Consider the following 8,569-nt stretch of genomic DNA (forward strand, 5'->3'; position numbering starts at 1 on the left):
TGTATATTTCCCTGTACTATACAGTGTAATCTTGTTTATCTATTCTACAATTTTGAAATCCCAGTCTATCCCTTCCCACCCGCAAGATGAGATTTTTGCAAAAGAAAAAAGTCTGTGTTTTGAAACACTCTGGGACTAGAATGTTGGCAGCTAAAGACATTTCGATGTCAGCTCATGGTACAATCTATTGTCCATGCAATGCCTTTTCAGGTTTTTTTTTGTTTTTAATGAAGTATAGTCGATTACAATGTTGTATTAGCTTCTGGTGTTCGTTGTCTGTAAGGTCTTAAAGTGAGCCTAGATTTGCCTCCTTGTGACCTGTAAAGTCCAAGTCATTGACTCATTCATGTATTCATTCAATCAGTGTTTATTGAACACCTAGTCTGTGCCAGGGTCCCTGTCTTCCAGGAGCTCAGATTCTAACAGAGGAAACAAATAAGAAATCAGACAAGCCTAATGTAGTAGTACAAACGCTATTTATCCAGTTACTTCTGAAGTAAGCCTGGGAGAAGTGAACGTACTGATGTGGAAAAAATATGTTACAGCTCGGTGTTACAGCTCAGCTGTGGCAGCAACCTGGATCTGGGTGAGAAACCGAACAGCACTCGCAGAGTAGGAGAACTCATGTTTATTACGTCAGCTCGCCCAGGGGAGTTAACGCTTCAAGCTCTTTTTATAGGCTGCCAGTTTTACACTTTGCAACATCATATGCAAATAAAGTATAACAGAAGTTGACCAACCAGGAACAAGCTTTGTAGAAATAGACCAATCAGGAGTGAGAGAAATAACCAATCAGGAGTGAGCTCCATGCAAATGAAGTGCTACACAGGGACCAATCAGAAGTGAGAGTAATACCCAATTAGGAGTGAAGGAAATAACCAATCAGAAATGAGCTCAGGGAACCAATAGAATTTTAGGTGTAAGTTAGCCGCTTTAGAGGCAGAAAGTGAGATAGAGCTTCCCGGCCAGGGAACCCGACGGTGCTGGGAGGAGAGCAGCGGCCCTGCCTAGGGGTTCTGCCGGTCTTTTTATGGGGCTTCCCGCCTCAGTACTAAAAGGCACCCGCCCAATCTGGTGGGGTGGGGGTGGGGTGGAAGGGACAGATTTGCTAAGACCTGAAAGATCAGCCGTGCTTAGTCAGAGGAAGTGAGGGGAAGAGGGTTTCTGGTTGAGGGAACAGGAGAAGCAAAGGCCAGGAGGTAAAGGAGAATGTGGCTCTTTTGGGAAACTAAGCAGAAAGGAACTTGCCTGGTGTGCTGGGCTGGAGGGAGGAGCAGAGATGATGCTGGTCAGAGAGGCAAGGCCCGACCACACCGCAGACCTCGGAGGGTGGAGAGGCTCAGGTGGGACTTCTGAGGGGCTGCCTTCCAGTGTGAGCTGGGCCCACGGGCAACAGAAATTTTGGTGACTATATAAAAGGCTCACCTTTGGAGACAGGAGCAAATCATATGGCAGATGGAGGCAGCTGAGGGCAGCCAGGAAGCATCTCTATAGGAATGTAGCTGAGAACCTGGCTCTGATCAAAAGTGAAAAACAGACATTCTGTGTCCTTGATAGAAGAACACACCCCTCGAGGTTTGGCCAAAAGGAGAAAACCCTGAGTCTGACCACGCCTCTGGATCCAGCGGGCAATTGGGAGGACGTTTAGAGGACAGAGGACAGAGATTCCATCCATCCTGTGAGTATTCCATCAGTAAAATCCCAGACTGAGAAACTTCACAGGTCAAAGGGCTCAAGTTCTTCAACAGATAGATTACAAGAAAAAGAAAGGGGTGGAGAAGACTTGTAGATTGAAAGTTATCATGCTTTTAAAAAACTGGGCCTGAGTGAATGACAGTGTCTAGGGACGTGCACTTGAGTGAAAAAACCCCTAAAGAAACACCAAGAAATTAGTCCTATAAAAGTCTGAACAGTGGTTGCTTTTAGACAGAGGGAGGGGCAGCTGTGATTGGAAGGGCACAGAGAGGGACTTTTGGGGAGTCGGACAGAGCTCTATTTCTTTCCTTTTTCCTCACGCTTCAATCACTTGTTCAACCTGCCTTTTATTTTATTTTATTTTTTACAGTTGACTTACAATGCTGTGTCAGCTTAAAGTTCTATTTCTTGACCTACTCACGTGATCATTACAAGCGTGTTTGCCTCTCACCAAGTCGTACATTTGTTCTGTGTGTTTTTCTGTTTGTCTTGTTTTACAATAAAGAGAGGTTTGTTTTTTTCTTTTAACTGTGAGCTCAGGAGCCAGCCACCTGGTTTCAAATCTCACCTCTGCCACTTTATAAGCAGTGTCATCTTAGATAAATTTATAACACCCTCTAGGTCTTAGTTTCCACATCTGTAAAATGGGGATGATGTTACAGGGTTGTTTTGAAGATTAAACAAGCTGGTACTTGAAACCCTTGGAACAGTGCCTGGCACACAGTAAGCATATACAAGTTTTTGCTATTATTCTTACGATTGCATTGTTTTTTCCCCATTCCTTATCCCTCTTTCCCATGTGTCCTCCTCCTGCTTTCGTGATCCCCTCTCATGGAAAGGGGAAGGGGGAGCCAGCCTTGGCATTCTTTAATAGCAGTGGCTGAACCTCTCATTGACAGTGACAAGATAATCACAGCTTAAATCTGGGATCTGGCTCTATGACCAGGGAGTGATCGTCTGCACAGTATGGTCCTGCAAAGTGGCCCTGACGCTGTTGGCTGTGCCTGTGGCTTAGGCTGCGAGGCCAGAATATCCCTTCATCCCTCTGGAGGTGCCTGCCACCTGCTCTCGTTCTCTTGCTGATGTCTGTCTTTCCTAGAATGAGGACAAAGGGGCTAAGTATTATGATCAAGGCATGGGCTTCGGTGGTTACATGAACCTGCTTTCTAACTCCATTTGGGCCACGTAAGGAAGTTAAGGGATATATGTGTTAAGGGAGTCCTTCTTCCTCTTTGAGCTTTGTTATCCATTGTTAGTGATAATTACACATATGGGATGGTGCTTGTGTAGAAATAATCTGAGCATAATACAGAATAGAGGGCCTAACTCAGGGCCTTCATGCATGTTGTTCCCTCTGCCTGGAATGCTTTTCCCTGCATTCATTGAATAGCTGGATCCTTCTTATTTGCTGGAGCTGGGCTTAAATGTTTCCTTGACTTCCCTATTGAAGGAAGGAAAGAAGCCACTGTCATATCTCATTTACATTCTTTAGAGCATATATGACATTTCTGGCCTGGCATATCGTATTTATTATAATCTATTACAATCTGTTTTTGGTTTTACTGTTTGACGCCCCTTGCCCCTCAGAAGATTGTAAGTTCCATGTTGGCAGAGACCATGTCTACCTTGGGTCATTGGAGTACTTCGGTGTCTAGAAGGTATTCAGCAATTATTTGTTGAAGGAATGAACAAAGTTCACGAATATATAAATATATATATTATTCACTTCTCTGTCAACTGTCTTCCCTGACTGTTCGTAAGTGGCATAAATGCAGGCATCTTGTCTGACTTGTTCTCTGCTGTGTCTCCTGAACCCTTTGCCCTGGCCAGTGTGAACCGCACGCTCAATAAATACTTGTCTGGTGGACGGGAGCCTGGGGTACAGAGGGAGGTGGCCATCTGTGACCACTGCCCGCCAGTGCAGGAAAGGCTCCAGGCCCTGTTCCTAGTGATTTTCTGACCTTAGGTCTCACTCCACTTCAATGCTGGATTTTGGGGTGCCATTTCCTTGTGCTACAGGGCCTCAAAGTCACAGGCTGTGCCATGGAATGGGAAAACAGATAAAGGACTGGGATTTGAGCAGACCTGTCGAGTCTTTGATGATCAGTCATTAACAATCTCTGGGACCTTTAGCCAGTTGCTGAAGCTTCAGTTTTCTCATCTGTAATATGGTAGCCACTAGCTACATGTGGCTATTTAAATTAAGTAAAATTCCAGAAGGGGGGAATGTAACTCAGTGGTAGAGTGCATGCTCAGCATGCACGAGGTCCTCTTCAATCCCCAGTACCTCCACTGAAATAAATTTTAAAAAATAGGAACTGAAATTACAAATTAAAAAAAAATTAATTAAAATTCAGTAAAAATTGAGGTCCCTAGTTGTACCAGACACATTTCACAAGTGGCTGGTAGCTGCTATTTTACTAGATGGAGCAGATTTGATACGTTTCCATCATGGTGGAAAGTTCTAGTCTAAAGGGACAGCTGATGAGTCAACTGGCTATTCACAACCCAATGTGCAAGCGCTGACTGTCGTATCTCTTCTTGCTTCCCTAGTTTGTCCAGCTCTGCGGAAGAGAGTAGAAAAGAAACAGCAGATTCTTTGTTTACTGATGCGGTATTGTTGTACGTGTTAAGCCCTTTTCATTCATCATCTCATTCCGTCCACACAACTGCCCCATTTTACAGTTGAGGAAACTGGGACTCAGAGAAGGGATGTGACTTGCCAAGATTGCCCCTGGTGTTCCCAACTCCAAAAACTTGTGTTCTTAACGCAAGAAGAGTCTGGGAGGTGATAAACATCTAATGCATAAGAAGTGCTGACGATGGCCAGGTAAGGCCGTCTCGGAAGTTTGCTTTATATAATTCTCATCCCAACCCTGGGAGGCTGAAGTTTCTCACCACCTCATTTGCAGGTGAGGAAGCTGAAGCATGCAAAGGAAGTGACTTATCCAAGGCCACCCAGATGGGAAGGCACTTGCTTTTTCTGTCCTCGTCCCAGGCCTGGCTGGCTTCTTCCCTGTGACTCATATCCTCCTGGGGGAAGCGAAGAAAAGCCAAGTCCATTCTCCCTCCTGTGAAGTTGGAGACCCGGCCAGGTTTCTCTTGGTTCAAGTTGCCTACTTGGGGCCAGGACCAGGAGACACTGTGGGCTGGTTCCCTACCTCTCTGGGTGGCTCTGGTCCCCCTGCTGTCTAATTACTAGAGGCCCTGGGCAAGGAAACTTGGCTTTGGGACCAGACCACCCACCTCTAAGACCAAGCGCTGGCTGGGTGGGCTGAGCAGAAGGCAGGGCTGGCCTCAGCCCCCTCTGGGTGTTTACCTTTTGAACTTTTATTGTGAGCTTATCTTTAAAGGGGAAAAATATTCCATAAACTTAAAATAGGCAAGACTTAATTAATAGCATGCTTTGTTCTTCTGATCCTTATCCGTACAGGAAGACACACCCCTTTTTAGTTTTGTGGTTCAAGGTGAAATTGCCCCCAGGGGCTTCCAAAGAGCTGCTCCATTTTCTGCTTTTGAACTCTGGTACCCTTTGGCTTTTTGCTCCCTGGGATGGAAGATTCTTCCCAAATCTTTAGCCTGAGGATTTCACCAAGGCCTTCTCTATTTACCAAATTACCAGAGTTACATGTTATAATTATTTCTTCTTATGTGATTAGTAACCACTGTGCATTGAATAACTACTGTGCATCTGTTAAAGGCTCCCAACACCCTTACATGGTGGGTCCATTTTACAGCTGAGGAAACTGAGGCCCAAAGAGAAGAAATGACTTTCCCAAGGCTGCTCAGCTCTAAGAAGTATAGCTAGGCTTTGAATCTGGGCTTTATGCCTCCACACGCCCACGACTAATATTTATTGAGCACTTAGCTCTAGGCTCCGAGGTCCCATGATGCTAGCTCTTCAAATATATCTGTTTTCTTTTCCTTGTTTAAAATGTGTCTTTTTACTTCTTACAATCCTACAAAGGATGTACAGTTATTCTCTCCATTTCACAGATAAGGAAACTGAGGCTCAGGGAGGTAAATTCGTTTACCCAAAGTCACACAGTGATTAATGGTAGAGCTGGGATGTGCACCAAGCTGTGTTTGATAGGTACCCTGGCTCAGAGGAAACATCGTAGATTAGAAGCCAAAAAAAGCCACAGGTTTTGGCTCCTTATTGTGTAGGCAATTCACTTAACCCTCTGAACTTCAGTGCTTTATCTGCAAAATGGAGACACTCTCTATTCCCAACTTCTAAAGGTGATTGTGAGAATCAAATGGCTGGAAACCAGTGGTTATTGAGAATCTTCTCCCTCAGGGTCTGAGTTTATGCCTGACTCCAGTTTGGGATGGAATTATGGTGAATTTTATCCTTGTAAAATTCTCTTCTGACTTTTCCATAAAACATGAATCCTTCTCCCACAAACAGAGAAAAAATAATTTATGTCCGTTTTTAAACTATCTCCTTTAATCCTTACAACATCCGGGAGACAGATGATCTTATTTGCATTTTAGGAGAGAAGCAATTAGCAAGAAAAGGAGTGACAGTTGGGAGGTCATTGAGAAAGGGACTGAACTCAGTTCTGTCTGACCCTCACATCTCCATTCCTCCCACTCCATGGAGGGCAGCTGCTCCATCCTAAGAGGGTTCTGGAGGGACTGAAGTTAATTTTTTAAGATAGACGTTATATTTTAGAGCAGTGTTAGGTTCACAGGAAAACTGAGTGGAAAGTACATAGAGTTCTTATATTACCGCCACCTCCCCCTGCACAACTACCGCCTCCATCAACATCCCCCATCAGAGTGGTACAGCTGATGAATCTACATTGACATGTCATTGTCACCTAGAGTCCAGTTTACGTTAAGGTTCATTCTTAGTGTTGTACGTTCTATGGATTTGAGCGAATGTCTAATGACATGGACCTGTCATTACAGTATCATACAGAATAGTTTCATTGCCCTAAAAATTCTCTGTGCTCTGCTTATTCATTCCTCCCTCCTCCCATAACCCCTGGCAACCATTGGTCTTAGTGTCTCCATAGTTTTGCTGTTACCAGGGTGTCACACAGTTGGAATCATACAGTGATAGCCTTTTCAGATTGGCTTCTTTCACTTAGTAACATGCATTTAAGGTTCTTCAATGTCTTTCCGTAGTTTGATAGCTTATTTCTTTTTTAGCACTGAATAATACTATAATATTCCATTGTCGGTTGTACCATAGTTTATTTATTCATTTACCTACCGAAGGGCAACTTGGTTGCCTCCAAGTTTTGGCAATTACAAATACAACTGCTCTAAACATCTGTGTGTGGGTTTTTGTGTGGATATGCATGTTCTACTCCTTTGGATAAATACCCCGGAGTTCAGTTGCTGGACCTCACGGTAAGAACATATTGAGTTTTGTAAGAAGCTACCAAACTGTTTTCCAAAGTGGCTGACCATTCCCACCAGCGATGAATGAGTTTCTGCTCCTCCACAGATTTGAAGCAATTTTTGGAGAAAACCAGCCCGGCTGAAGAAGCAGGAATGCAGCCACTCTAGGGTCCTCAGGCTCTCAGATGGGGCTGACCTTCCACAGCAGGCAGGAGCCACTGGAGGCCGGAGTCCCAAGTTGTCATTGTCTGGAGAGAAATGGCCTGGGCTTGGTGCCCAGGGAGCTGACACTCTTCTCAGCTTTCCTAGAGCTCATACTCCCTGCCTGTGGACCGCCAGCCCCGGGAGCAGGCCTGGGGCTATTTGGGAACTCTTCTAGGTCAGCAACTTTGGATGTAATCCTGCCTTGGGGTCAGGCCCTCCAGTCTGGCTTGGCAGCTGGGACCCAGCCCTTTTGTTTCCTGCCCTCACCCCCATCCCAGCCCTAAGTCCCACCCCTAATATCCCCTCAGCTCCTAGAAACTTGACTCCCCCCACCTCAGTCCCCTCTTGCCCCCCAGGAGACTGCCCCTGAGCCAGACTCTCTCTGATGAGACCCCATTTTGTAGGCACTAACTTCTACTTGCAGGAAGAATGCCTCCCATTTGAAAACTGCCAGCCCCTATCCCTGTGGGCTCGTTTCCTCAGTTACATGTGGGGATAGTAAGTTATGGGCCTTTTATATAGTGCAAGAATCTCATGAGATAAGACAAGAGAAAGAGCTGGGTGAATTGAGGGGTCCAATTTCTGTTAGGAAATCTCTTGTTAAATGGTACCACCAATTTCACTAGCCCCAGGATAATGGGGTACCACTCTCCAGAAGTGATCATCACCCCCAAGGGGCACAGGGTACCCTTGCACAGCAAGGAGTCTGAGGAGGCTGCAATGTCAGTGATTATATTTATCACAAGTTCTGGGCTTTCCAAAAAAGGCCTAACTCTGGCAGCCTTTCACAGTGCAGGGTGAAGGTACAAGCTGTAAAAAGCAAGAATCAGGGACCCTTCCATTCCAGGATAACTGGTTGAGTAGTTGCCTATTCTAATATAGAATCTGTTCGAATGTACATCACCTCCTCCTCTTCTCCCCCTCCTCCCCCTCCCTCTTCCCTTCCTTCCTCCTCCTCCCCCTCCTCCTCTTTTGCTTCCTCCTCCTCCCTTTCCTCTTCTGCCTCCTCCTCCTTCTTCTCTTTGGTAACAGTTTTATTTAGATATAATTCACACACCATACAACTCACCCTTTTAACATGTACAATTAAACGGGTTTTAGTATATTCCCAGTGTTGTGCAACCCTACCACCATCGATGTGAGATATTTTTCATTATCCCCAGAAGGACACCCCACACCTTTTAGTTATCATCCTTCAATCTTCTTGCTCCCCCAGTCCCAGGCAACCACTAATCTACTTTCTGTCTCTACAAATTTGCCTCTTCTGGACATTTTCTATAAATGCAGTAATACACCTTGTGGCCTTCTGTCTGGC

The 8,569-nt window shown here is 45.2% G+C and overlaps 1 long non-coding RNA gene across 1 annotated transcript; it reads left to right on the forward strand.

Annotated features, from left to right (window-relative positions):
* The first annotated feature begins 949 nt into the window (after positions 1 to 949).
* LOC140691025 (uncharacterized) lies at positions 950 to 4,335 on the forward strand. Its single transcript, XR_012066477.1, has 3 exons — positions 950 to 1,199; positions 1,558 to 1,678; positions 4,249 to 4,335. It is a non-coding gene; the product is annotated as an uncharacterized lncRNA (long non-coding RNA).
* Positions 4,336 to 8,569: the final 4,234 nt, after the last annotated feature.

Source organism: Vicugna pacos, chromosome 32 (genome assembly GCF_048564905.1).
Source record: "Vicugna pacos chromosome 32, VicPac4, whole genome shotgun sequence".
Taxonomy (NCBI): Eukaryota; Metazoa; Chordata; class Mammalia; order Artiodactyla; family Camelidae; genus Vicugna; species Vicugna pacos.